General features: G+C 40.6%; 1 long non-coding RNA gene across 1 annotated transcript; it reads left to right on the top strand.

Annotated features, from left to right (window-relative positions):
• Positions 1 to 168: 168 nt before the first annotated feature.
• Positions 169 to 27,252, top strand: LOC147800495 (uncharacterized). Its single transcript, XR_015425737.1, has 3 exons — positions 169 to 458; positions 870 to 982; positions 24,573 to 27,252. It is a non-coding gene; the product is annotated as an uncharacterized LOC147800495 (long non-coding RNA).
• Positions 27,253 to 27,829: the final 577 nt, after the last annotated feature.

The following is a 27,829-nucleotide window of genomic DNA, read 5'->3' as shown; positions in this document are numbered from 1 at the left end:
TTATATCTTGGACTCTATTGTCAGAAATCTTACCTGCACTAGAACGGCAGGTGCATGCGGTGTACTGAGGGCTCTTGGTCATTTTTAGGGTGCAGAATTACATGTAAAATTTGCCTGTTCTACGTCAACCTTCTGTCAGGTTGCTCAAAAAGCCACCACGAGAGGGCGCCAGTCCCATTTTGACTCGTACGTGCATGTTGGACGTAGCTTTTACAACTGTCAACCTTTTGTTACATTTCACGTAACAAAAATACTACTGTACATTTGGGGGAGGAGAACTCCAGCCTGCAGCCCGACCGGCTAACATCTTATTTTCACGTGGCACAGAGAAGAAAGATCTTTGCCCCACTGGTACATGTCGAAGCTTTTTGTATTCCGACGAGAATCTGGAAGTTGAAGAAAATTTAATATTTCTCTGTCACAATGGCATATCGGATCACACTTTGAACCAAAACTACGTAAGAGGCTGCATTCCATACTGTATTCCTGTTTTATAACGCATTTAATGATTTATTATAGTACCCTTCCAATGTTTGTTCAACGAGCACAACTGTTGTCCCTCTTTATTGACCTTTTAATTTCAGCACCCTATGAATTTTGCAAGAAATGAAGACGTTCACAATAGGCGCGGCTCTACAGTAGGTTTGGGACTTTTGACATCCCCTGAACTATTGCATGTACCCCAAAACAAGGCAACAATGACGCAGCCATAGCGAAGGCTTAGAATATACAATTTCTTTACTTAAACATTTTTAAAATCTATAACAGCGAATTCTTTTAGTAATACATCATTACATGTAATACATAATATAATGAGGTAATACATAATATTACCTCGTTACCAATGTACAGATTGCATTTGTTTACAGTGATTCGCAATGGAGGTCAATCACGCAGGGACATATACCACTGAACGACACGAGAAGAGTTTTCTGTTGGGGTGAACTGTACGCCTGGCGCTACTGTAAGTGACGTGTACAGGGTAAGTCACTTTGGTAGTCGCAAAATTTTTCTTGCAGTGGGATTGGTCTTATCCTCAGAGGGCCAATTTTTTTGTACGATGTGGGCATAAATTTCTTACACAGGATGAAGAGTTGACATTTAACAAACTGCAACCCTGTTCATACGGTGTGATATAATTATGTATTACTTCACTAGACTTTCACCATATACCTGTACATGTTTATCAAGTTTAGAAACGACCATTTTTGGCATCATTAATGGGAAGGACATGCGAATTGTGGATATTGGAATTTTAATCGCTAAAGAATGATCGCTTGGCCTGTTCTTCCAGAGTGACATGGAGTCGAAGTTAATGAGTATTCAAAGAATGACATTGTTTAAAAATCTTGTTCCTGAGATTGAAAGTATTCCAATTCAGAACAAACTTTAGAAGGACCTTCTACTTTAATACTCAATGTTGCAGTTTGTTTTGTCTGTAATTTAGCAGAAATTATAAATTCAATACTGTCAAAAAGTGTGTCAATAACAATACCTATAACTTCCGGTGAGGAGCATGGACATCAGAATAATTTTTTTTTGAATGTGTCCTGGAGGTGACAAGATGTAAATCAACCTCAATTTTCTTCACTAATGGATTTGAAAATTATATGGGGGTTAATAGTCTTGTAAAACTTTAAACTTTCTGATAACAAGCTTATCAACTCAACAAATGCAAAGTATCCTGATTTTTTCACCGCTGCACTAAACATGTTCCTTGTACATGTACACACATACCCACACCGCAGTAAAATATTGTAGTATGATGAATATTCATCAGGCCTTTAAAGGACTCTCATGCACACCATAGAGAAAGGACACGGACAGTATCTCCTGTCGCATATAACACAGCTCCAGGAGAGAGAGAAAAAAACCAACACAAAATAAGCATGGGGCTGGAGTGAAGTTTCATCGGAACGTTAGAAGAGAAAGAGAAACTGGAGATTCATGCACGGGAGTAATGGAGCTTCATCAAATGTAAATGATTATGTGAATTTAAGGTAAAAATATTGCTCTTTCTGCACGTGTACCTATAAGTTAGGGTACATGCAGTGTGGCCAGTGGTATATATCACAATTCAAGTTACATGTATGCAACGGAAATGAAAATATAAATTTAAGTGTACATACATGTAGGGTACATTTTCGTCTGAATTAATACATGTGTACGCAATGACAAATTGTGGCAAAGAAATATGAATTCCATATAGTACCTAGCCCTTACTGAAATTAAGTGTGACAGCTAGTCTGACAATTCTTGTCATGGAAAAAATAGAAAATATTTCTTAACATGTAGGGTACAATTTCGTCTGAAGTAATACGGAATTATATATTGTCTAAAATGCGCATTCTTGTATGCTAACAACAGGATATCTTCGAGAACCGTTTTGACACAAAATAGGCTTTCCATACAACCCTAACTGAAATTGAGTGTATTCCAATTTGAATCATGCAAAGAAAATGAAAATATTTCTTAACATGTACTGTACATTTTCGTCTAAAGTACACGCAATTACAAATAGTGGCAAAATGACCATTCCTGTAAACGGGATATCTTTGAGAGGCGTTTTGACACAAAATTAAGTGTGGTATAGGGGTCTACCAATTTGACTCATACAAAGAAAGTAACAATATTTAAAACACGTATTTTTGTCTGAATGTGAGACGCAATTTTAAATTGTCTAAAATGTGCATTTGTGTATATGCTAAAAAGATAAAAATATTGCTCTTTGTGCACGTGTACCCTATACGTGCCCTTTAAATGTGTGGCTAGTGGTATCACAATTCCAGTCATGCAACGAAAATGAAAATATAAGTTAACTTGCAGGGTACATTTTCGTCTGAATTAATACTGGTGTTATTACAAATTGTGGCAAATGAAATTTTTGTATCCTAAACACAGGATTTGCGTTTTGACACAGAAAAAGGAATTCCATAAAGCCTTTACTGAAATTAAGTGTGGCTAGTGGTCTGCCAATACTTTTCAACATGTAGGGTACATTTTTGTCTGAAGTAATATGCAATATAAGTTGTCTAAAATGTGAATATCGTTACAATGCTGAAAACGGAACATCTTGACGCGTTTTGACACAGAAATAGCCATTGTATGCTGCCCTAGGCTTGCTGAAAATAATGAGGGTCTTGGCTGAAGCCGTTGGAATAATAAAAATAAAAAAATGTACTGATTACATTTCTGGTAAACCTTTTCTCAAATCAAGTCACAACAATGGAATAATATTATCTGTTGAATATCTTAGATTGTGAATGGCGTAGAGTACATGTATGTCTCCCAACTTGAAAAAAAGGAAACTGATTTATAAGCGATGAAATCAGATTGACTATAACACCTTTCCCTTCAATGAGTGTCATTTTCCCAATTTCATCATGAAAAAAATGATATTTATGGAAGAAATTCAAGCATTCTCTTCAGTTTATCTTGGAACAGAGTAGGCCCTACCGAATAGTGGAAAATTACTGCCTCCCTTTAATGCATGGATTGTTATTGATTTAACCGAATTGCGGGCTGTCTTCAGGCTGTCTTCAGGCTGTCTTGCGGCGTCCCCAATTTCAGTCGTATTCCTATTTCCTAACGTGCAGTTTAAAATTGAAACCCGAAATGGGATGGTACCAAGTGATTTCAGAGGTCGGAATGAGAGATAGGGGTCCGTCAGTGTACCTCCTCAACTAGGCCCCGATTCCACTGCAGTTCAGACGACCACTGTTGGGGGTGCAGACCACTAATTCAAGTGAGAATTTCTGGCCAGCTCATTAGCATTAAAAGTGCCCCCACAGTATCTTTTAAAAAAGGAGATTGTTTGGCCCCCAAAATGATGAAATTGTGTAAATCGTTGCCGGGATCAACTCCCTGGGTCTTTGAGCTTTCATATGAGAGCAGAAGGGCTAAAAATTACGGTTGAAAAATGGTCCTAAGAGCCAGAGAAAGTTGAGGGTTGCCACTTGAAAAATGGCTGCAACCAGACTTCGGAAAAATCACTTTTTGGGGGGTGATTTTTGTTTTGTGGGAATAATTAAAAATGTAATTGGTTAACCCACAACAAATTGAAAAGAAATTGAAAGATAAGTGATCAAACAAGAATTTAATTTGTGTTTCAGAAATCTCAGGGATGTTAGCGTGCATGCTACTGGGCCCTGAACAGTGCTGATTTTACACTGTTTTTAATGGGCTTGAATTAGTGGACTGGACCCTTGGTGTCAGGTCAACTCGCCCCCTGACCGACTCGCCCCTTTCCAACTCGCCCCCTCGTAAACTCGCCCCCTCGTAAACTCGCCCCCTGACCGACTCGCCTCTTACCAACTCGCCTCCTGGTCGACTTGCCCTCCTAGGAACATCAAGCAAATATGGCCGGCCCAATGTATTAAAAAAAATGGTTCTATCCAACGACGCGACACGAACGTCTCCCGGACGGTGATAAATATTTGGACATCACCACTAATCACAAGTAGACTAATCTTGTTGTAGTGACCCGATATTCATTTCTGTTGTTATGTACCCAGTTCAGACAAGCGCTGGCAGAGTCAACCCAAAATGTTTAAATTTATTTTCGTAATATTTTTGGGAGTGATTTTAACTCGTGATATTTGTATTTTTCTTCCTTTTTTGGAATTGAATATCTTTTAGAGTGTTTTTAATTTATTTACTAGTAACTTAACGTATATTCTTCCGGTAGCTTTTTAATTAAACGATGTGATATAGTTGAAAAGACATTCCAATCTTGTCAATTTCCTTTTGGTGTTTCTCTATCTAGTTATACCTGACTAGAATAATAATAACTTACCCCTTTGTCATAAATCATGTCTCCTTAACACTTCCACAGGTTTGCGTCGCCAGACATTGTGCCTAATACATGTATGTACCATTTTTTTTATCCGAAATTGTGTTTTTTATTAAATGGTGAATGGGCCGGCCATACGTGCTTGGATAACTTAGAGGCGAGTCGGCTAGGGAGCGAGTCGATCAGGGGCGAGTCGATCAGGGGGCGAGTCGGTAAAGGGTGAGCTGGTAAGGGGCAAGTCAACCATGGGGGTGAGTTGACCTACAATCGATAGTACATGTATATCCCCGCGCAGCGCAGGACGCTATACTATCTTTGATTCCGACTCAACCATGCAAACAGTTTAGTCTGAATTTAGTGAATATTTGGAACATAAGAAAAAATCGGAGGCACTAAGCTGCCCAATCGCCATCAAAACTAAGTTATTGGGGCGTGGAACTTTTCCATGTACAGGAGTGGGGGACTAAATGTCAAACGAGAGGCAAGAGGTAAGATTGTGCTTGGCATGTTCACAATATTGTTCAAGCCTTAGATACGTCGAACGTTATTGGCTCTTCCTTTCCATACACATGATAGTTGATACATGAACAGCTACTAAAGACCTACTGTACAAGTTAAGGGCCATGCCGAGTTGTCGAGTAGGCCTTTCCGCTTCAACTCGACCGTTGAAGGTTTGTCAATTAGTATCTGTTACGTGCGGAGAATGCACGGCAGAAGAAAAATCAAAAGACGGGAATCAGGACACTAAAACATACGAGCAAAGGACAATAAAGGAACTAATTTGGAATAACATTTAATTATTAACTTAAATCAGCAAAGCAGTAAATTAAAACAAAGTAAATCTAGTGGTTTGCTGCAACTTAAACTTCTCATGCGAGAACATCGTGAATTTGAACAGTCAAAAGTATAAAAGGAAATTATTTACATTAGCACAGCCAAGCAGAATTAATTACACTGAAAATTAGCAAGCCGGCAAAAATATATTAATATGCGAAGAGGCAAATTATATTCGGCCGAGTATGATTACCTTAAGGAGCCAACACAAGAACAGAAGAAAATTAGGCCCCGCCCAGTCAGTGCCATGGCTAAAAGAGCGCAGTCGTCGGGCCAAGCACCTCCGCACTCCGCGCCAGAACAGCCCAGTTCAGACAGGCAGGTCAGTGTCGATCCCCGAGATTCGGCTTCTACATGGAGCCACGACACTCCAGGGTCCACGGTCCCTCAGCGGTGTTAGCCTTGGCCACGGTGTGACAGTAATCGAGGCATAGACGACAAGGAGGTGCTGACCCAACGCCGGCTATTTCGAAACGCACATGCTAAAAGCATGTAGGCACTGACTGAGAGCGAAATCAATGACTACGGAGTCTTTTATAGGTTTTTGGAACATGTGTAAATTCCACACGCACCTTTTTAGGGAGACACAAAAGGATTTGGATCAACTGGGATCGTAACAGTATCCGATTTCAATTTGTTCAACCTACATGTACCTGCTGCCAGTTTTACCTGAAAAACTACTTCATTGAAATTGTGATCTAGCATTTTGGAAAGGCATGCACCTTTTTCTACTGATTATTATTATACAGGCTATGAATATGACCACCCGAAAATTGTTTGGGAAAAAAGAATCCAAAGAGACATCAGTCATGTCTTGAAATCATGTAGACCTACTGACAGATAAGCATCGTTTAGGGCCTACATCAAAGATGATGATGTTTACATCATATAGAAGAGATAAACATAATCACCGCGGTGGATGACAAATACAGTAAAAAGATAATCGATGACTCGCGGTGTCGTGTTGCTGGTAGGGACGTTTCGGCTGCTGGTGCTGGTGCGTTCCACGTATTTCCTGCACGATGGAGCGTACTATGAACAGACAGATGGAGCAGCTATGGGTAGTCCGGTGTCAGCGGTTATTGCCAATCTGTACATGGAATCGTTCGAGGAGGAAGCCCTGCAGAGTTGCCCACCCGACTGCCGTCCTACCCTGTGGAAGCGGTACGTCGATGACACCTTTGTCATTGCACCACGAGATCAAGCCAGCCGTCTGCTCAACCACCTGAACAGCCTCAAGCCCAGCATCCATTTCACCATCGAGATTGAGCAAGACAACAGGATTGCATTCCTTGACACCATGGTGCACAGGGAACCCGACGGCAGCCTGACCAGCACCGTGTATCGCAAGCCTACCCACACCGACCAGTACCTGGCCTTTGACTCACACCACCCAGTGTCCGTCAAGAGGGGCGTGGCCAAGTGCCTACATGACCGCGCCTCACGCCTAGTCACCAGACCGCACCACACAGCCGCCGAGAGACGCCGAGTCACCGCTGCCCTCACGGCGAACGGGTATCCAGCATCCTTCATCCGGCAATCATCAAGACCCAAGACCAGCGCCAAAGTGGAGCGACCGAAGTACATGTACAAGGCTTTCACCATTCTTCCCTTTGTGGACGGTATTTCCGGACGGCTAAAGAGGATCCTGGAGGACCACGGCGTCCGTACCGTGTTCCGATCATCCACCACCTTGAGGAACCAACTCGTGCGCCCTAAGGATCCCATCCCACCCGGAAGACGCGGAGGAGTGGTCTACAGGATACCATGCGGTGACTGTGGCAAGGTATACATCGGCGAAACTGGCAGACCAATCGGCGAGAGAATCAAGGAGCGCCAGCGCGACGTGAGACTCTCCCGTGTGGAGTCGTCAGCGGTAGCCGAGCACACCTGGGGAGCTGGTCACCACCCCAATTGGGACAGCGTGCAGTGCATGGACCAAGACCAGCATTGGTACACAAGACGCGTCAAGGAGGCCATCTACATCCGCCTGAATGGACACAACATCAACAGAGACAGCGGCATCGACATCCCCGGATTCTGGCTCCCCACCATCAGCCAACACAACCACCGGAGCACCGGAGCGCAATGGAGCCACACGAGGACAAGCCCCCTCACGCCCATGGAGTGGAGTGTGCGTCGCCCGCTGAGGTCACCCGTGCTGCGTCCGCAATACACGGCGGGGGACACGCGGAGGACGTGGTCCAGCGGTATATAGCGGACTCTGCAGCATCCAGACTTCAGTTGCCTGATGAAGGCTAGCAGCACCAGCAGCCAAAACGTCGCTACCAGCAACACGACACCGCGAGTCATCGATTATCTTTTTACTGTATCACGTAGTATGTCATTGCATTATCAAAGTATATGTACATGTTTGTAGGGGCCCAGTGTAGTAGTAGGAAATAGAGAGTTCAAGCGCACCTCCCCTTTCGCCCCGCTTTCACCTTATTTCCGCCATCCACCATCCGCACCGGGGATTTCCACTTCACTAACCTTGACCTTTTGACCCTGGCGCACTTTTCCGTAAACAACTCATGACGTGCACCGATCGCACAAACAATCACTCTCAAACAAAAAAGGGACTTCCCCTCACTACAAGTCTTGACTTGCCCGTTATAAAAACAAAAAAAATAAATACTACATAAAAAGAAATGGTAGATCACACTACAAACGTGAATTGTTATTTTTGCAAAGACACGAGAAATTCAATCGATTTGATAGATTCGTACAATTTCTTTCGTTGTTTAAATTCCAACCGTTTATGCAAATGTATGGATTGTACAGAATGCCACGATTGTCAGGAATGCCACGACTGCGCCAGATGTAATAACTGCTCCACTTGAGACTTTTGCGGTAGATGTATAAATTGCGTGGCTTGTTTTAATTCATACGACTGTCAAAATTCAAATGCCTTGGACAGTTGCGAGGACTGTTACGAGTGTGGCAATTGTATCGAATGTTTTGGTTGTACAGATTGTGTCTGCTGCGTAAATTGTGTCGAGTTGGAAGGAATGGATCACGTGGTGCGCGTAGATGGTAAGCATAAAAAGCTGCGGCATCGCGAGAAAATGAGTCACTGCCCAATTCAGCGACTGTACTCGACACGGATTTATACAAAATTGGACTAATTATTGAATACGACGTTGACGTTGAACATTTAATTAAAGTAGAAATCCCACCCGAATAAAAATGAAAAAGAATTTACAACAAAGCCGGGAAAATTAGAACCATGTCAGCCCAAGTATATATCGTTTCAGATGACCACGAGCGTCGCAATGCCGACAACTGCGACCCCAATGTTACCTACGGTCCCTTTGACCCGAGTAAATTAATTATTTCAAAACCCTTGTTTAAAGAAGGGGTTCATTACACTTCACCCATTTTTTACCATCACAACAGCCAAAATAAATGCTTGTTGATTATGACGATAGAACCATGTTACGGCATAAACCCACTTTATAAATACGGCACTCGAGATAAACCCCCCGAAAACATCAAAGGCCGTCAAATTTGCTATCAGATACAACAACCTACGACAAGCATACCTGATCACATAAATTTGGCCGTTTATAAATTTATCGAGTCTCAAGAGTCTAATCTCCCGTCTAACACCGTAAACGCCTACAAAGCCAGTCGCGATATTGATGAATTGAGCAAGATCGAATGTGTTGTTAAACCACCTTATACGGCTAAAAACCAAATGTACGTTAAAATAGATCCCTATGCTTCCCTATTTGATGACCAAAAAAGATCCATTGACTCGTCAAATATCGATAAATTTATCAATAAGAGATGCGACGCACAATCATTCATTTGTCCAAAAGACGTATACGACGGTACCCATGGTTCACTGTCGTGCGGCGCTAGCATTCGGTATAGAGTGACAGCGGCAATGTTAAAAATTAGAAACGACGGACTAATTTCAAACAAGTCGGCGTTGCAAGCGTTTAACGGATCTAGATTTGAATCTCCCGTGGAACTAGAAGTCGATTAAATTTGCATGCTTAACTTAAACCTCGGTTATTCCTCGGAATAACTGAGGTTGTTTTTACGTCACTCGTTCCTTAAATAAATGGACTATTAATAAAAAATGATGGACGCAGAGATTTATCGTTTAACCGGCTCATTACCTAAATGGCCAACCCCACCACGACGACCCGGGAACACGTGTGATCATTACGTAGTAGAAATGGACGAAAGATACGCGTGTAAACATTGCGGTCTAATTTTTGGGTGGGCTTCCTCACACACTCCTGTAGACATGGGAGATAGATATTACAAGCATTGCGTTTGGAAAAAACCGCCACCACCAAAATCGAGAAAAACTTTAAAAGAGTTAAACGTTCAATTGGAAAACGGCAAAGCGGGCGAAATAGAATATAAGTTAAACCGAGTTCTAAATGGCAAGATCTCTAGAGGTAAACCGTTGAAGGCTTTAATCGCGGTATGTTATCAAGACGTAACTGGGGAAACCGAATCTAAAGTAAAAGATCTATTTCAAGTTTCAGATAAGCACTGGGAAAACGCCCTCGACAAATTAAACCTCGCCAAACAAGATTTTTCAAACGTATATAATAAAATGGAGACTCACACATTTTACTTAACCGAGAGCGAGCGGACGTTTAAATTGAAAGACAAGAGCAACAACACCAAAGGCGTCCGAGTAAAGGATATTCAAGTTTGAAGCTGGATATTTTAAGGTAACAAACGCGACTGAAATTGAGTGGGATACAAACTTGGATGGTAGGCCCGTGGGGGTACTTGGCGAACGACCGCCTGGAATACCTTCAAAGGAAAGAACGGATGTATCTCCCAATTCAGAATTAGTAAAAACAGCTAAAAACAGATTGATCCAAGCAAATAAAAGAGGCAATTTAGCCGGAGAAATCAACATCATCGCTGATGAAATTGAGCAGCTAAACAAAGAAATCACAACTTTAGAAGATCAGTTAAACCAAAGACAACCATTAGAAACGCGAGCTCGTTTAGCTTATGATGTCAACGATAAAAACGTCAAATCAGCTTCACTGTTCGAGGGACAAAGACAAGCCTTGGATGAAATTTACGAAGGGAATCCCCCAACTCGACCTACCACAAACGCCCCCGTACAACCCACAAGACCCAGAAGAGAATTAACTAAAAGACTGATTTTGACGGGGCTAACGGAACCTATATACGACAGACTTCATTCGCGAAGCTCATCTCAACCATTACCCGAGTGTCAAAGAGGAAACATCGTGGTATCTCCCGGTTATTATAACATGGACTGGTTTGACTTTTTATTAAACTCGACTCCGGATGTTTCTTTTAAGGCTCACTCAGAATCTAAAAGGGTGACTTTGGCCATTACGGACCCCAATCTCAAGTTGCGACTAAATAAAGAAGTGTCTAAGCTATTGAACTGACCCAAAATAAAACTTTTATCCAACGTTATTTATGAAACTATCTAACTATGTGAAGTTTGCGGTGACACCATGTAAACAAATTCTCTCTTTGAGTGTGTGAGGTTCTGAAAAGAACCGGGGTCCACTCAACATTTCGAACAGTGTGCTCTGTTCGTCTTCAGGAGAAGAATTTATGAAGGCAAGTACAATTTAAACCCCTTGAAACTTGTGCTTAAGTATTGCAAACAATTAAATACATTTGACAACTTTTATAACGGCAAGTCTTTAGACTTGCTATACATAATTGCGACCGAACCTTGCACCTCAACACCCATGACGTGTGAAACGCCTAAAAGTTAATCGACAGGAACATCAGTGAGTTGACTTTTTCTGTTGAAAACGATCGAGGTGAGCTCTTGAATAATATCGGCAAAATTTTAATCGAGTCAGACATTTTTTAAAACGCGTATATAATAAAAAGATGACGACTAACATTTATCCCGATTTGACTTTAAACTCGGCCGAACAAGCAGAAAGGGACAAGCGAGGCGAGCGAAGCGAGCACGAAAATTTACAGACTCAGAAAGATCGAAGAAATTAAATCCCAAATTCAAAGACAACGCGACGCGCGGGAAAGTAGCTACAAAAAGGTTAAACGAGTAGTCATCGCACTCGGGTACGTAGAGTACGGCGTGGAAGCATTGGGCGCGACCTTGGCAGCCGTCGGCATTCCTGCCATTTTGGGCGACGTTACCGGACCCATCGGACTTGTGATGGGAGGCATCGCTATCAGTGCGTTCGGTGCTTACGCAGTTCTAAAGTACGCCTCCCGTAGACTCAACCACTAAACCAAAAAACGCGACCAAATTCGAATGTTGGCAGATGCTAAATTAAACACCATCGATGAATACGTATCTCACGTGATTGAAGACGATGATATATCCCAGGAAGAATTTGTACTTATTTTGTCCGAGCTGAACAAGTTTAACGAAATGAAAGAAAAAATTAGGTCCAACACGAGCACCAAATTGCAAGCGAGCGAAAGAAGAATTTGAAAGCCAAGTAAACGAGAGAGCAGAAGCGCTGGCCAACGAACCGGCGGCGGTTTTAAAAAAAATCTTATGAAAAAACTTGGCGAGTAACTTTAACAAAGTCGGTTAAATACGAAGACCTACCAACTGCTTATCAAGCGACCCAACCGACGGCACCTCCTTTAAAATACGTATAAAATAAATGGGAGCCAAGTTAAGTAGTTTAACGATTTTAATCAACAAAGACAACTGGTTTACAGCCGAGTCTCCAAATTTAACACACGCGTATAAATTACTGAAAGTAACCACGGTCGAAGCTGTTAATCGCTGGGTGACCAAGCCGATATCGTTTTATCAAAATCAATTTAATTTTGCGGTCTATGGCGCGACGACGGCCTGCGGCGTAGGTTTTGACTTGTTATCCGACCCCAATCCGTACGTGTCGGCTTTATTTAATTTTCACGTATATTACACCGTACGAAAAATATTTTACGACTGCATAATGCCCATTCCGAGCGACGACGTATTTAACGCGTTACACAATAATTATGACCATGGGAAGTTTACGGACATGTGCCTTTTATACGGGGTCGAACCGAATAAATCATATAAACAAACCCGCGATACATTGTCAAACTGATTAGGTACCGCTTATTATTACGACATTACATTATTACGGACGCGGTCACTTTGGCCTGGTGGGATTTTGTTCCTAAAAAGTCTCAGTTGACAGACGTGGGAATTACCAAGGTAAACGAATCGATTCGAGCTTACGTGTACGCGTTACTCGGGGCACAAGCACAAACCAAGACCAGCGTTTTAGCCACTTGCACCGGATTAGACGCGCAAAGGCAATTTATTATGATCGTGAAGTCTTTTATCAACTCAGAACCAAATTTAGAACAATCCATCGACCAATTCCAAGATTCGCTACAATACGTAAAATAGCCTTTAAACTTTGTAGTCGCTCTGGGGTTATACCTGGTGCCTTCGGACATGGACTTACGCATCGGTATGTTTGAGGGTTATAACAATAATTTACAAATCGCGACTGTGGATATGAGGACTGGATACGTACCGAGTTTAAATTTGGGAGAAAGCCCCAAAGCGAGCGAACCAAGGCACCAAGAACTTTTACCAGAGAGCGAACCGAGCAACCCAGAACTGTTACCCAAACCAAAGCAACTTCAACAACCAGCGAGCAAACCTTGTACACAATGAAGAAAAACTGTCCTCAACCGTTGGAGCCGTTGCCGTGGGTGTCATCGGTTTTATGTTGTTTAAAGTTTTAACTTAAACGGTTTGATTTAAGGCTTAAAAAAATCTCATCTCAAATTTGAGGTGAGGTTTATTTTTTTTGCCTATTTTAAACCCGTTTACATCTTTTGCACGTGCGTCAAAATCAAAACAGCCACGCCTACAAACAAAGTCCACACGTGATCTGCTACCCATCCGACCGCTTTACTCGCCACATTAAAAATCCAACTTAAAACACTACCGATGATTCCGGGCAAAGCGCCTAAAGCTTTCAACCCGAGTTTCTTCAAGACGTTTGCCAAATACCATAATTGACGTGTGATCCAATCGGTATTCCACCTTTGGAAGGAGGAGCTGGCGTCGGCGCTGGTGCAGGTTCAGGTTCAGGCGTAGGCGTTCCAGCAGCTCTGACGCTAGCTACGATGCTACTTACGATCGTACTTACAGCCAAACTAAAAGCTGTTAAAATGCTTACGATCGTGACGCCTTGCTCTCTAAATATCGTTCGAATTTTCTCGCGTAAAGTTTTGTCGGAATTCATGATCTTTTCAATTGTAGTCATTAATTTGGCTCCTCAATTGATCGGTGTTTCTATCGATGACTTCTAATCTACCTTGTCTTTCGACTTGTAAGTCGTCTAATTGCCGTTGAAGTTCCGTACGTTCTCCTTCAGATGCCGCTTCTTCCAACTCGGCTTCGACCTTTTGAATTTTTACGTCTAACTGATCTAATTTACCTTGATTTAATTAATTCTCCTTTTATTGTTTGTAACGATTTATCTAAAGCCACTTGGTCTCTGTAATTTAACCCTTCGGTTTGAACGTCTACATGTATGTCACGGGTGAGGTCGTCTACAATGTCGCTCACTAGATAAGACGCGTCTTATAAAACCCATGTTTGTTCTTTGTCTAACAGTATTTAGGCTAAGAAATACTTTACTATTATTTTCTTGGGTTAAAAGAACTTTTTTGCCTTCGAACTTTACGTACAGGCGATCTTTACTATCTAAATTAAAAATATTTGGGTCTTTAATTTCTATTTCGTAACCAGTTTCTTTTTGAATAGCTGAGTAAAAGTCGTTCACTTTAGATTCGCGCATCCATCGCCTAAGCTCGTATGAAGGATGGACGTCTTTTTTAACTCGTTATATCGCTTTTCGATATCTAAACCACCATATATTTCTTCTTCGATATCTAAACCACCATATATTTCTTCTTCGTCCGGCCCAACGTCAATAGGATCTTCTTCAAACAACGAATAATCCCACTCTAAATCATTTTAATTTGTTTGTTTGTTATCTAGATTTTGAAGAGGTATTTCCTCCAGATCAAATCCTTCAGCCATTTTACTTTAACTTTAAAATTTACGATTTAAAAAACAACTTTAAGTGGTGGGCAAATCGTGGGCAATATACCTTGCGCCACTAGCCAACCCTGGGTAGCAAACGCACCGCTTGACACCGCGGTCAATTTTAACGCGTCTTTGAAAGATAATTTATTTAGGTCTGGCGGTTCAATTTTAAATAGCTTACTCGATAGTATTTGCGATTCCTTTTACGTCGATTGATTTAGATTGATTTAATATAAGGAGTTTTTAAATTTAATCCATAACCAAAATTTCGGGTCGGTCGCTTTTAATCGGTTCTTGTAATTTGGTTGATCTAATTGGTTCTTGTAATTTAGTTGGTCGGTTTTTCCAGATTAAATAGACCGCAAGCGCACCAATCGCCAATCCATCCAAGATTAAATTTCTGTTCTCTATGGCCATTTGATAAATTTTATTTCCTGAGACTTCTGGTTTTAAATTTGGTTCGCTCGCTTCGCTCGCTAATTTCATTTGTCGAGCTGCTGCTTCATCTTTTTGTTGTGCTTGGCTAATTTCTTACCCTGTTCCACTCGTTTTGGATTTTTGACTTCAGTCACCGTTTGGATTTGAGTGTTTACCGGGCTGTTCGCTAGGGTCGCTTTGCTCGGGCTCCCTTCTTCGGTTGTTGTCATCTTCTTTTATAATAAGGGGACTCTTGTTGAACTCCAGGTGTTAAGTCGTAATCAACGCGGCTGTCAATGGCGATAGGTACACGCCGTACTTATAACAAATTTCGGTAAGTAAGTGACCCATCGTCTGACTAATAATCGGGTCGTTGTTTAGATCTTTGGTCAGCGCTTCTTCGGATTTTAAGTTGGCGTTAAACCCTAGGAGATCGATCAAGGTTGCAATTACGTGAGTACAGGCTTAGAATCGCGTTACCGAGGGTTTTCACGATTTCTCTACCAAATTTAACTTCGTACAGATTGAAAAGTTTTTCTTGGTCTTTTGGGCAAAGAGACTCGATTTCTGTAACCGTAAACTCTTTGCCGAAATACATGTACTTTTTACTTTCGCCTGATGCTACAACTGAACAAAGTCTATCTTTGACGTTGGTCTTTGATTCTGCTGTTGATTCTGCTGTTGATTCGCTTTTTGAATTGGCCGGTATTGATTTAATGTCTATATACGTTTTAAAATTGTTGAAAGTTTGTTTAAAGCACAGATATTCATACACGTAGGTGTAATAAGTTAAATTGTTATATCCAGACTCCGTTAGCCCAGCTATAACTAAGGATAAGTAATTAATAAGTAATTATTAACTAGCTTACAAGTCAGTTGACTAGGGAACCATATTGCACTTGCGCATTAAATTACACTTACGACAAGCTAATACGCAATTCCATTTCACGTGTCCAAAGTCTGTATGTTATCTCTCAATCGTTGCTTGATCGTCTCCTGACTCGATATATTGCAATTTTACGTTGCAGTCATCGTAATAACAAAATTCATGGTCGTCGACCAATTCCTGTACAAATTCTTGGTCGATAAATTTTTCGGGGTTAAATAAATTATTTTTTTAACGTAATGTTTATAACTACATAACCAACGATTAATCGTAACTTGAATAGAGTCGCTGCAAATTTTGCACGCTAATCTATGTTTTTTTATGAGGGCATATTTCAGAACCGTCACAATCAACGCACCGTGATTTTCGCCTACCGTGCCCGCAAATGCCAGAACCGTTACAGTCTTTACAAGGGTATCTTATTCGCCGTGTTCGCATATTCCATTTCCGTTACATTCAACGCAATGATATTTCTCTTTCCCATGCGCACAAACTTTTCGTTGTTTACTTGCTTTCATTTTACTTAAAGAGTCGTTTCAGAGTTTATTCGCCTTACCAGTCTTTTTTGAATTTTAAAGTTTGAGAGATCTCTAATGTAACGACATCTGCTACACGTTTTTTTGTTGTCTTCTACCATATTCATCTTTGGTTAGATCGATAAATTATTTCTCATTTTTTCGCACGATAAATCATACGACACCGGCGGTTCCGTATTTAACACCAATTTACTAAATTTAACGTCACGCAAGTGTTTTTTAATCTCCTCTTGTTTCTCGTCTGGGATTAAATCGTTCTCGTCCAAAAATTGGTTAAAAGAATTTCGATCTTGACAATGAAAGATCGAGGTCCATGCAGTTTTGCTCCGATAGTCTTTTAATACGGCATTATATTTCTGAGTTAATAACCGACAAGAATGATTAAAGTGTCTACCGCTAAAGGCCATCCTACTCAAAGCGCACGTGTTACTTGCCTTCGATTTTTTAGCGATATTTAATAAATTGATCGGCTGCACAGTCGTCGATAATAAATAACGTATTTACACCGTCAAATATTTTTGGATAAAGGTCAATCGCTTCGTTTAACTCCAACTTTTCTCGATCCAGGTCACAAAGAAAAACGTTGTCGACCGTGTAAACCCATAAACGGTCCAAGTAAGTTTTGCTTTTAAATAACGTGGGACAAATAATTACGATAGCTTCAAATATAAACCAGTATTCATTTTCTAAAAGATCTAAAATCCATTTTGTTTTACCCGACCCGGTCTTACCGATATTTAAGGCGCAGTGAGGGTTCTTGTACATCTGATTCATTTAATTTAACCCCGATTTAATAAACCAAACTTTTAAAATTCCCATTTCCACCGTCAGTTGGGCATCCATAACCAAGAATACGTACGTCAATGGTCCCGCGGTTTTGGCTTGACGTCCATTTGAATCGATATATCTCCCCCACCCCCAAGTGGTCTACCCGACCCGTAAATCGAGTTATCGTCGGAACTTCTGAAATCCAACCACAAGCCGTACTTATCTTTTAAATATTCGGCCATATCTACTCCGGTTAAGTTTAAATCTTTCACCACCGCTCTCGCCGACTCGGTATCCGAATCGCCAAAGTACTTTGTCACCTCGTTCCAATGTTGGTTTTTAAACAATCCCTGCGAATAAAGTTGATTTGGCTTACCCTCGACCGTGATGACCGTTTTCGTGACGTGCAGATTATAAAATCTTTGGGGGTTTTTAATATTCGGGTCTCTAAACAAAATCAAAACGCCTTTTAAGCTCTTGATCGTTTGATCGATGCTAATGTTCCATAACGTGTCCTACTTGTTTACCGCTTGTTTTTTTCACGAGTTTCACGAATCCGGTCGAATAGGTAATAGACGAGCCCCTTATGCTTTTGTCTCAAACTCTGGGCCAGATTTCGACTGGTGACGACTTAGTATTCTAGGGTAAGGTCCGAAATTAAATATTCAGCCACAGTATCTGACGGGTTGACGACTTTATCGTACCCGTTAAAAGTCAATTGATACGTCGGTGGTTCTTTAAAATCCAACGGATAGAAAGGCCCGTGATCCGTCAACATTGGCGTGTCTAAAAGAATTGCGTATCGATTCCGCGTCTGCGACTCGGGTTTAGTTTTTTGGCTGGATGTGATGGATGTGACATATTAGTTTTATATTATACGGTTTTTATATTACTGAAATATTTTAATTAAAAAGAAAAGAAAATGCGATTACGTTAGACCCGCTGCCAAAAAATAGGTCTTCGTATTCCTTTCTAAACGTTTCGGATTGGATATTACCGATGTGATCTATATTGGCACGCATGTCACCCAGCATCTGCTCGATGTTGCTTAGGTCGGCTTGAATTTCCAACAGTTGATCTTTAATTTCGCTATTCATTTAATTTACTTATTTTAAAAATGGCTAGTGCTTTAATGATGGTGGGAGGAGCAATAGTAAACACCTTGGCATTCACGGGCTCAATTTTTTTATTTAGCAGTTTATCAAAAAGTAAAGTCGACGAAGATTGAAAGTGTCACAACCTTGCGTTAGAGCAATTGGCGCAAGCAAAGGAATCCTGGGAGCAAAACCGCGTACATATGCTAGATTTTTTAAACGAACGAATGCGACAAGAACGCACGAGTCAGCAAACATTTGTAAACGTGGACGAAGCATTACGAGCTTACAGCGAATTGACTGGTAAAATATCACGCCGTTACTGCCAGAACCTAAATTAGCCGATTTTTACGAGCCTTCCGAAGATCAAAAAATTCGCGAGTTTGTTTGGATTATAGGTGGGACGGCCTTGGTCGGTTTCTTAGCTTATCGATTTGAGTAACCTTATTTTAAAAATGGAGCAATAATTTTCAAAGTTGTTTTATAGTTCACAGGGCTATTGGTGGGGTGAAAGCGCGGTCGATCATCTACACAAAAAGACCGGTGCGGACAAATCAGTTATTAGGAACTAGCTAAAAAAGCAGGCTATTTGGCAAATATATTTACCCGCACCAAATTACGTACAGAGACCTACAATGTTGCAATCAGAATCAGTCAAACCAAACGAAGCGCATCAAATGGATATCTTGTATTTACCCTAGGACCGTGTTAAAAGAAAAACGTTTAAATACGCTTTAACCGTAGTAGACGTGGGTTCGCGGTATAAATAAGCAGAACCGTTAAAAACGGCCGAGCAAGTGAGCGAAGCGAGCAAACAAATTTATAAAAGGTCGCCCTTGACTTGGCCCAAATTCATAATGGTTATGATTAATCATGGGGTAGAAATTCAAGTGGGCGATCCGGGTGTTCATAGGTTGCAGGGGATCGTGGAAAGGTTTAACCGCACTTTAGCCGAGCGTTTATTTGTTCATCAATACGCTCAAGAAATGTTAAACGTAGGAGTTCGTAACGTGGAATGGGTAGAACGCTTGCCCCAGGTCATAACATTGTTAACGAGGAAAAAACGCGTGTAATTGATGCCGTTCCTGCAGAAGCCGTCAAATTAGACCGAGTGAAACAAGCACCGAGTGCACCTGTTAAAAGCGCATCGCGTGAATTACCTCCAAGCGTGGTCGTTCGGTATTTATATTACCCGGGCGAGCAAGAGGGCGGCACCGTCAGAAGGGCGACAGATCCTGTCTGGTCAGTGGACGTTTATCAAGTGGAGAAGCGCACCAGTCAATTTAAACGAGTGAAAGGCAAGCGGATAAAAACGGGTCCCACTTAGTATTATCTGTTAAACGGGCCAAATAGGAGTTTCGTCAAAGAGGAACTTCAAGTCGTACCTGAGGATACCAAATTACCGCCCGAGTCTTAACTGCGCAAAAACCAAATTGAGGGCTTTTTCTTTGTCTTTAAAATTAGAGTTGTAAACCCAGTGATAAATAAACGATTCGCGTTGTGCTCGCTCCGCTCACTTAAGCTTAACAGATTGCTTAGCTCGCTCGAGGTCAGTTGCTTTAAATGCTCTAATTCTCGATTGACAATGCCCGTAAGCCAACGTATCAACCCCGTTTGGTAATATATAGCGCTTTGTGTCTAACGGCGAGAGACTAAACTTATTTTGCAACACGGTGTACATTTGATGTTTATCTGATCTAAATAATTGCTGTTTATTGAAGTGCTGCTTTTGTTCAAATAGGCAGTTTTTATACATCTCGTGGGTTAGGTTTTTTTGAGTTACTACTTTTGTTACCCCTTTCGCCTTCTTTAAATTTTGATCGGTAGTTAAGATCGAATACATTTCGGACGTATACAAACGACCTCTGAAATTGTTTGGCCGCCAAAGTCGTCTATCATTTTCCGGTGACTTTTTTATTTTTTGAATCGTAAAGTCGATGATCGGGCGGATAATTACTAAAGTCCAATAATGTGCGCTTTTTACTCAGGTAGCTGTTTAAATCGTCAGTTTGGACTGAACTAACAGAGAATCAGTGTCCGTGTAAAGTAAATTTACTTTTTCACCAAAATTTGATTTCAGTTCGCTGTAATAGAAATCGTACATTAAAGTTTTACATAGGTCAAGCACGCTTACTCCGCAATAGATCGGCTTATTTAGCTTGGTCTTTACGCGATACATTTCCACAAATGAAAGATCGCACTCTTTAAATGGTACCGTCGATTTGTAATTTGGTTTAAAAGTTATTTTTTTTATATTTCTCAGCGTCTTGTAAGTCCCTCAATAAATGACCGTCCATACAATATCGCACGTTTTCCATCGTCTTGTCAAAAACAGAATTATTCATTAATTTGAAGAAATCCTTCTCCAAATCAGATTTGGCCAATTTGCGTAACTCGGTATTTTTGTCGATGTAGCTTTTCATTCAAGGTCATTGTTTAAACGACATGACATGGTGTACCTCTTGTAACTGAAGGCCGAGTTCCAGGTACTTTTGCAACGTGCGATAGTGAACCACATATTTTTGTTTAGTGCTTAAAGTGGTCACGAGTTTGTCTACCGAGGTCACTTGCTCTCCGTTGCTATTAAATTTTGTTGGTAGCCTGAAAACCATTCATTGGGAATTGACATATTTTCAGGGGCGAGTGGGAAATCGTTGTGGAAATCGTGTAAGTGCTGCGGATAGTCTAAAGTCACTTCAAACATGTAACCACACGTGTCTTCGGCTCGTAACTTGGAAATAAACTCGAGAGTACATTTGTCTAAGTTTTCAACCCACTGAAACTCACCCGTGGGTAGATACTGACTCATGGCCCAACCGTATAAATTATTGGCGTCTAGGAAAATGATATCAGACTCCGGTTGATTTGGGTCGTAGTCAGGTAAACTCGTATTGTTCGCCTTTGCATATCGCTTTGCACCCTTACTAGAGATACCACCTCTTTTTGCCCTTTCAAAGAACAAGTGCTTATCAATGTCCGTCAGTAGTTCCAGTTGTATACTTGAATGTTTTAACAATGCATCGCAAGAGAGACCCGGTAATGTGTAATAGTTGGCCGGGTCAAGGCTGTAGTTCTGTGTACAGACTTTACGGAAGTTCTCAAATACAGCAGCTTGCAATAACACGTCCGTTTCCACGTATAGGTAGTGGTAGTCACCTAGGTTTTTACAACCAAAGGCTTGCCATACTTTTTGTGCTCTTAAATGTTCTTGCTCGGTCACGGTGGACTGCTTCAGAGAGCTATAAAAAGCGTCTACTGCTCGTCTCTTGGAACCGATCAAAGGAATCGATATATTTGTAAGGGTAAATTCCCTTTTCCAACATTAAATTTGTATTTTCTGAAAACCTTTCATGAAGCAAGTTAGAATCGTCGGGTGAACAGTTTTTAAACAACCGATCTAGCGAAGCCGCCAGATGAAAGGAGTCTAAGAACCTGAGTTGGCCAAATGAAAACGAGATGTAGTTTTCTGTGTTTTTCGCAATTAATTTTATTTCTTCCCCGTTGTACTCGTGAGCGCCCTGCATTATCAGATGAGCGTCATATTTCTCGAGATTGTGTAATATCACCGGAATGGACGTTTGATTCGGGACAACTTTTAACTTGAGATTACAACTGGCATGTGCTGGACCCGGTACTTTCCCGTCACGTGACAATGATCTCTTACCTTTCGAAATTTGTTGATGGGTTTTTCGCAAGTTAAACAAATCAACTCGGCACCTGTCTTTGATTCATTTGGAATTGGACACTGACACTGATATTCTTTTGTTTTTCCGATAAGCTTTTCACAGATCCAGCAGCGATTACAATTTTCGTAGATTTTTTGTAACTCTGGTGACCGGACCATCGGCTCTTTATTTTTAAACGTTTCGTCGATCTTGACTGCTTCCTCAGAAAGCGACTGTACAAATTTAACCGCCGCGTCAACACCCCTGTAAGTTTGATATAAAGTGACAATCCCGTCACATCTGACGACCGCGTATGAGTAGCCACGAGGTTTATTGGTTTGTGTTTTGACCGTGTTTGCATCTGTTGGCGGTAATTTTTCTAAAACCGACTCAAAATCAGCATAAATGACAAAAGGGGCGGCTTGTTTGTTTTTATAATTTGAGAATATTTTCGACTTTGGCGGGTAATTCGACTTAACAGGGAGCCGCATCTAACCCTTGACAATCTTCTTTATGCCTGCTGAACTTTTTTCTGTTTGAAAATGCGACATGCAGTTAAAGCACCAGTGTTTTTGGCCTTTGTGTTGATCGATATCGCCCGTCAACCGAGAAAAGTTTCTAATCCAGCAGTGGTGACTCTTTTCACCTTGGGTAAATTAACTAAATTTATAGGTTCAGACATTTTTTTGCTTTTATAAAGAATATAAAGGCCGTCTTTTTTGTCATAACCAAACACATTGATCGCTTGATTCGATACGCGGGATCTGAGATATGGGTGTTGGAAAGCTTATGTTCGTAAGATTTAGGCCATCTGCTTCTGTGTAAGTCGAGGTGCGCTCGTTATTTATTCTAAATTTCGGTTTTGTTTCTAACTGATTTTTGACGTAGTCTGAACATAACTTTAAAGCCACTCTCAGTGCCCGTCGGATACACTGTTGATCTTTGTTTTCCACATTTATAATCGCTTTTTTGTGCCCCAATTGCAAAGGTAATGGAATGTAAGTTGCACCCACCGGATTGTATTTATCCACGTTGATGTAAAAAGCTTTTAATTTATCAAACACCCAGCCAGAACCTTTTTGTGTATGAGCCTCCACGTCCTCGATTTCCCTCTGTTCAACGAGTGCCTCTTTCACGTCAGCTTTGGTTGCAACTGTTTTATTTTTGCTCGGAAAGGTGAATACGCCAAATTCAGTTTTTTTCAGGTTTTTCCAATCTAAACTGCACTTTTAGAGCCGTTTGCAATTTGTAAGAACCCACTTCCTTTAACTCCTCCAATGCTTTCTTCTCGATGAAAGTTTTGTAAAAATCAAAAAAGTGCACGAGGTCGTATTCAAAGAAATGGGGTATCAATTCCCAATTGCGGTAGTTACCTTTAAAGCGTCGGACGTTTCTAATGTCAACTTCCACAATTTCCTCGGGTTGAGTGTAAGCTTTAATCGCTTCAATAAAGTCTTGTTTAACATATCTGTCTAGTGTGCAAAAGGAATATTATATTTTTGAACCGTTTTCAACACCTGGCGATATGACTGACGCGGGAGGTACCTGAATTGTTTCTGGTCTGCCCGTATGGCTTCAATGAGCTCGGGTTTAGTGTCAAATGTACGCTTGGGTGCCGGTAATGGGATGTTATACTGCTTGACAAAATCTTCTAAAAACGCCTTCTTAAATCGATTAAAGGTCGATAGTAGAGGTGTGTGTTGTGGGTTGCTCATGTCTCTATTTATATATAGGTTTTGAAAATTTTTCTCATTTTTTCTATCGAATTGACTTGACATGTTTTTTATATATTGTTATTTTTATATATAGGCCATTTATTTAAGGCGGTTGTAAACATAGCCTATTTTGCTTTGAACAGAGCCGTAAGTAGAGGTCACGAGTTCAGGCCGAGCAAGTCGAGACTTGTAGCGAGGGGAAATTCCCTTTTTTGTTTGAGAGTGATTGTTTGTGCGGTCGGTGCATGTCACGAGTTGTTGACAAAAAAGTGCACCGGGGTCAAAAGGTCATGGTCAGTGAAGTGGAAATCCCCGGCGCGGATGGTGGGTGAAAGGGGAGGAAAGGGGAGGTGCGCTTGAACTTTCTATTTCCTACTACTAGTGAGGAGGCGAGTCCAAGCATGTACTTACAACACTTTGGCGGTACATCTTGTAGTTTGTCATTGCATTATCAAAGTACATGTACATGTTTTTAGGGGCCCTAGTGTGGAGGTGAGTCCTAACATATACTTACAACACTATGCCGTAGGTGGAAAGGCTTGCGGTAGCACCATGTGAAGGAATATCTCTTATGAGTATGCGTGGTTCTGAAAAGAACGGGGAGTATACTCAACGTTTCGGACTGCGTGCTCAGTCCTCTCCCTTTCATCAGCCACATGTGTGTGCTTATTGAACTTGAGAAAAATCCCCAGTACAATTACTCGGTATACCAGTGAATCCCTTTTTATAATGTAATATTTTGGCAAAGTACATGTATGGTTTGCATGACTGTATCTACATCTATCTGTATTTTTTTTGAAATATCGATATGGCAATGATTTTTCCCCCTCTTTCCTCCAACAGGTCAATAAGAGTGTCCCAACTACATGTACTGTCAGCTTTGAGGTTGGACCCATCTACGGAGAGTCCTCTGTCAGGGTCCGTTGTGGCTGTATGTTGTTGAATGGCTTGGACCTCAGAGAGGACTAATCTTATTGTCTGTAGAGTACCAAGGCTGGTGTTCCTTCCAATGGTAATGTCAAGGCCAGTAGAATTACACACTAGGATGTAAAGTGACACAAGCTTCACAACTGAAGCTGCTATCTCCAAGCCATCTGACCATGGTTGTTCTTCATCTCTGCTTCAAACACCACTGTCATCGACTCATCAGAGGCTCTGGTATGAGCACAGCATGGAAGACTGGCGCAGCAACCTTTCTTCACCGTGACATTCCTCTTTCCCTTATCTTCTTCATCATCTTGCTGATGTAGACTGTTGTAGAGGGTTCACCAAGGCTTGTACCTTGTGCTTTCCACTCATAGGGAAGTGTGTCTCATTTCAGCATCATCTTCATCTTAGCCAGACTTACAATCTCCCTTCTGCAGTCGCTTATCAAATTTTGGAAAGCATCTGGGTATACATGTAGAGATTTTTGTTTTATGCAGTCCCCTGCCTTTGGGAAATTGTGCAAAATGAGTGATTCCTGCACTTCATTTTACTTGTACAAAGTATATTTTATATTATCTGACAGTGACTTTAAAAGTATTGTTGATTTGAATTAACAGGTCTTCTCAAAGTTTTAGTTTTAAACTCTGTGCACTGTATGGTGACAGATATTACACCTCCAATGTTCACAGCTTATCACAAAGATGGGATTAGGTTGCCGACCTCAGACTTCGGCTGGTGTAAATCCTGCTTTCCATATGAAGATGTTAATGATGACCTTTGTTATTTTATAAATGGAACCAGAAGAACAGAGTCCCAGATGTTAACAGCCATTTCAGTAAGCCAGCATAGTCAAATCTTGAATGAAAAATTAATGTTTGGTACACTAGAATATTATGCATTTTACACAAAAAATGAATTGAATACACCACAATGTGAAGTTACTGGATGAAAGTTGTCCTGGTACAGTCACAGCAGGAGCATTACATGTCACAATGTTCCTCAATCGTTAGAGTATTTTTCAAGTGTTCAAGAAGTAGGGCCATATCAAATATTTTAAAAAGCTCTCAATTTAAGAGAATGCAATTCACAGTTGGAGTTGTAAAGCAGTGTCTGAAACTCTGAAAGGAACAGTTACGCTACTGTGCAAACGGAACGTGCAGCAAATTTGGTCAACTTAATTTGTCCAGCGTTAAAAATGAACATTTTGTACGACTTGGTGTGTATGTTAAATGGAAACATTTGTTAGGATTGTAACAAAACTACAGACAGATGTAGCTTTTAGCTGTACCATCAACAAAATTATTGCCAGCTTAACCTGCAACATATTCCTACTAGTAAGTGAGAAGATGAGTAGCTATTAATGTAGAGGACATTAAGGAAAAGCTTGTGTGGCTAAATTCACAAAATGAAAAAAAAAATGAATCTGTAACTCTCTAGCAAAACAGTTTGGGAAAGGACTGACTCTTTACTAGAGGTGTGAAATCATGTATTAGCACATAAAACCCAAGTTCTTATCTAAAACCAATCATTTTCAAGCTTGAACAAAGATTTACACCTGAATGGAACCACCTTTTGTTTATGTACATGTACAGGTAGATGTATTTGAAGTAGACTACCAATTTGTGATTAGAAAAGATGGAAAAGGTTGTAAAGTTCATCATCAATTGAGTTCTATTACAAATACATGTGAAACATGTATTTTATGTAAGTGACACATCAAGGTTGCAAAGGATGTTACATGTCAGTGCAGTAATATTTATAGCTGACTATTGCTATAGACTAATGCTAGTATTTTTTTCCCATTGTACACACACACTTACTGATTTATTGAATAACTGTTGTAGTTCAAGATAGGGTAGAATTGAAGTGGTTGAAACAAAAGTTGGAATTTGGAAGATGGAGTTTAGAGGATGGAATCCGGAACTTGAAATGGAATTCGGAAGTTGAGATGGAAGTCGGAAGGTTTTGCCGAAAATACCAAAATGTGTACACTATAAGCTAATGGAATTTGAAAGGTTTAGATTGAAATACAAAAGAGTAAACAACTAGTAATTAAGCCATAAGAAAAATAGTAAAGAGAAATTCTACTCACTACGCTGGGGGTGTTGCCTAACACAAATTTAGTTGGGTTATTTTATGAAGAACACATGGATGGATAAAGCACAGAAGTATCAGAGTAACTAATGGTGCATTGTGTCGAACTTGATGTCCGGCAACAGAATTGAGAAACTGTGGCAACTGTGGTTAGCATATGCAGGGACCTTGAAGGGGGAGAGGGGTTTAATACCCTAGGGGAACACTTGGTCAGCAAGAGTAAAGGAAGTTTGCTGTAAGTACTGCCACCCAGGCCAGAAACGAATGTGGAGCAGGAGGCAAAGTCATTACGGATCAGGACTAGGGCCAAGGGATCTACTAGACAACAAAAATTGTCAGTGTTCTAAAACTGCATGAAATTAAAGTAGATTAAATTTTCAACAAGATTTTAAGGATAATCAAATGGAACCCAAAAGATGAATATCAAATGATTAATACATGTATTATACACAATTTCTGCTACAATATGGTTCTTGAATAAAGTGCTTTTGTAAAAATGCAATGTTTCATTCTTTCCACCACTCGTTTTCTTGTAACTCACATAAATGTTATACGTACCCAGATGGTACCTATAATATTTCTGAACAAAAATAATGGTCAAATAAGCCACAAAAGTAAAGAACAGGAAGGTTTGAGAAATGTTTATAAATACCACAGATGGCCGTCAAGCAATAGCACATTAACCAAAACATTACAGTTCGGCAATTGAAATTCCCTACCAGACAACGGTCCAGGAAAAAACTCCACACCCCAAAAAATACAGGTAGCTGGAATATACCCACTGCAAATCACAAAACTTAAAGATTCACCTAGAAAGAATTCTAAAAAAAAAAATCAACATTACTCTCAAAAAACCCCATAAACTTATTCTCAACAATAGCTATTTTTCCTCTCAATGGTATTCCTCTCTAAATTGGTTACCAAGTAGTCAACAAGATTTGTTAGGTACAAAAATGCACACTGTTTGGGAAATATGATATTCAGAAATTGTAATTATGTAAAAAATGGGATTAACAGGGTGCTGCCATAACCATTTTGTGCCTGTAATCTGAAAATAAACTAGTTGCTTCCATGTCAGT

This window comes from Acanthaster planci, linkage group LG01 (genome assembly GCF_054643075.1).
Source record: "Acanthaster planci isolate LZ-2023a linkage group LG01, COTS_SCS, whole genome shotgun sequence".
Taxonomy (NCBI): domain Eukaryota; kingdom Metazoa; phylum Echinodermata; class Asteroidea; order Valvatida; family Acanthasteridae; genus Acanthaster; species Acanthaster planci.
Note: the sequence above shows the minus strand (reverse complement) of the source record. Positions and strands in the feature narration are given on the sequence as shown.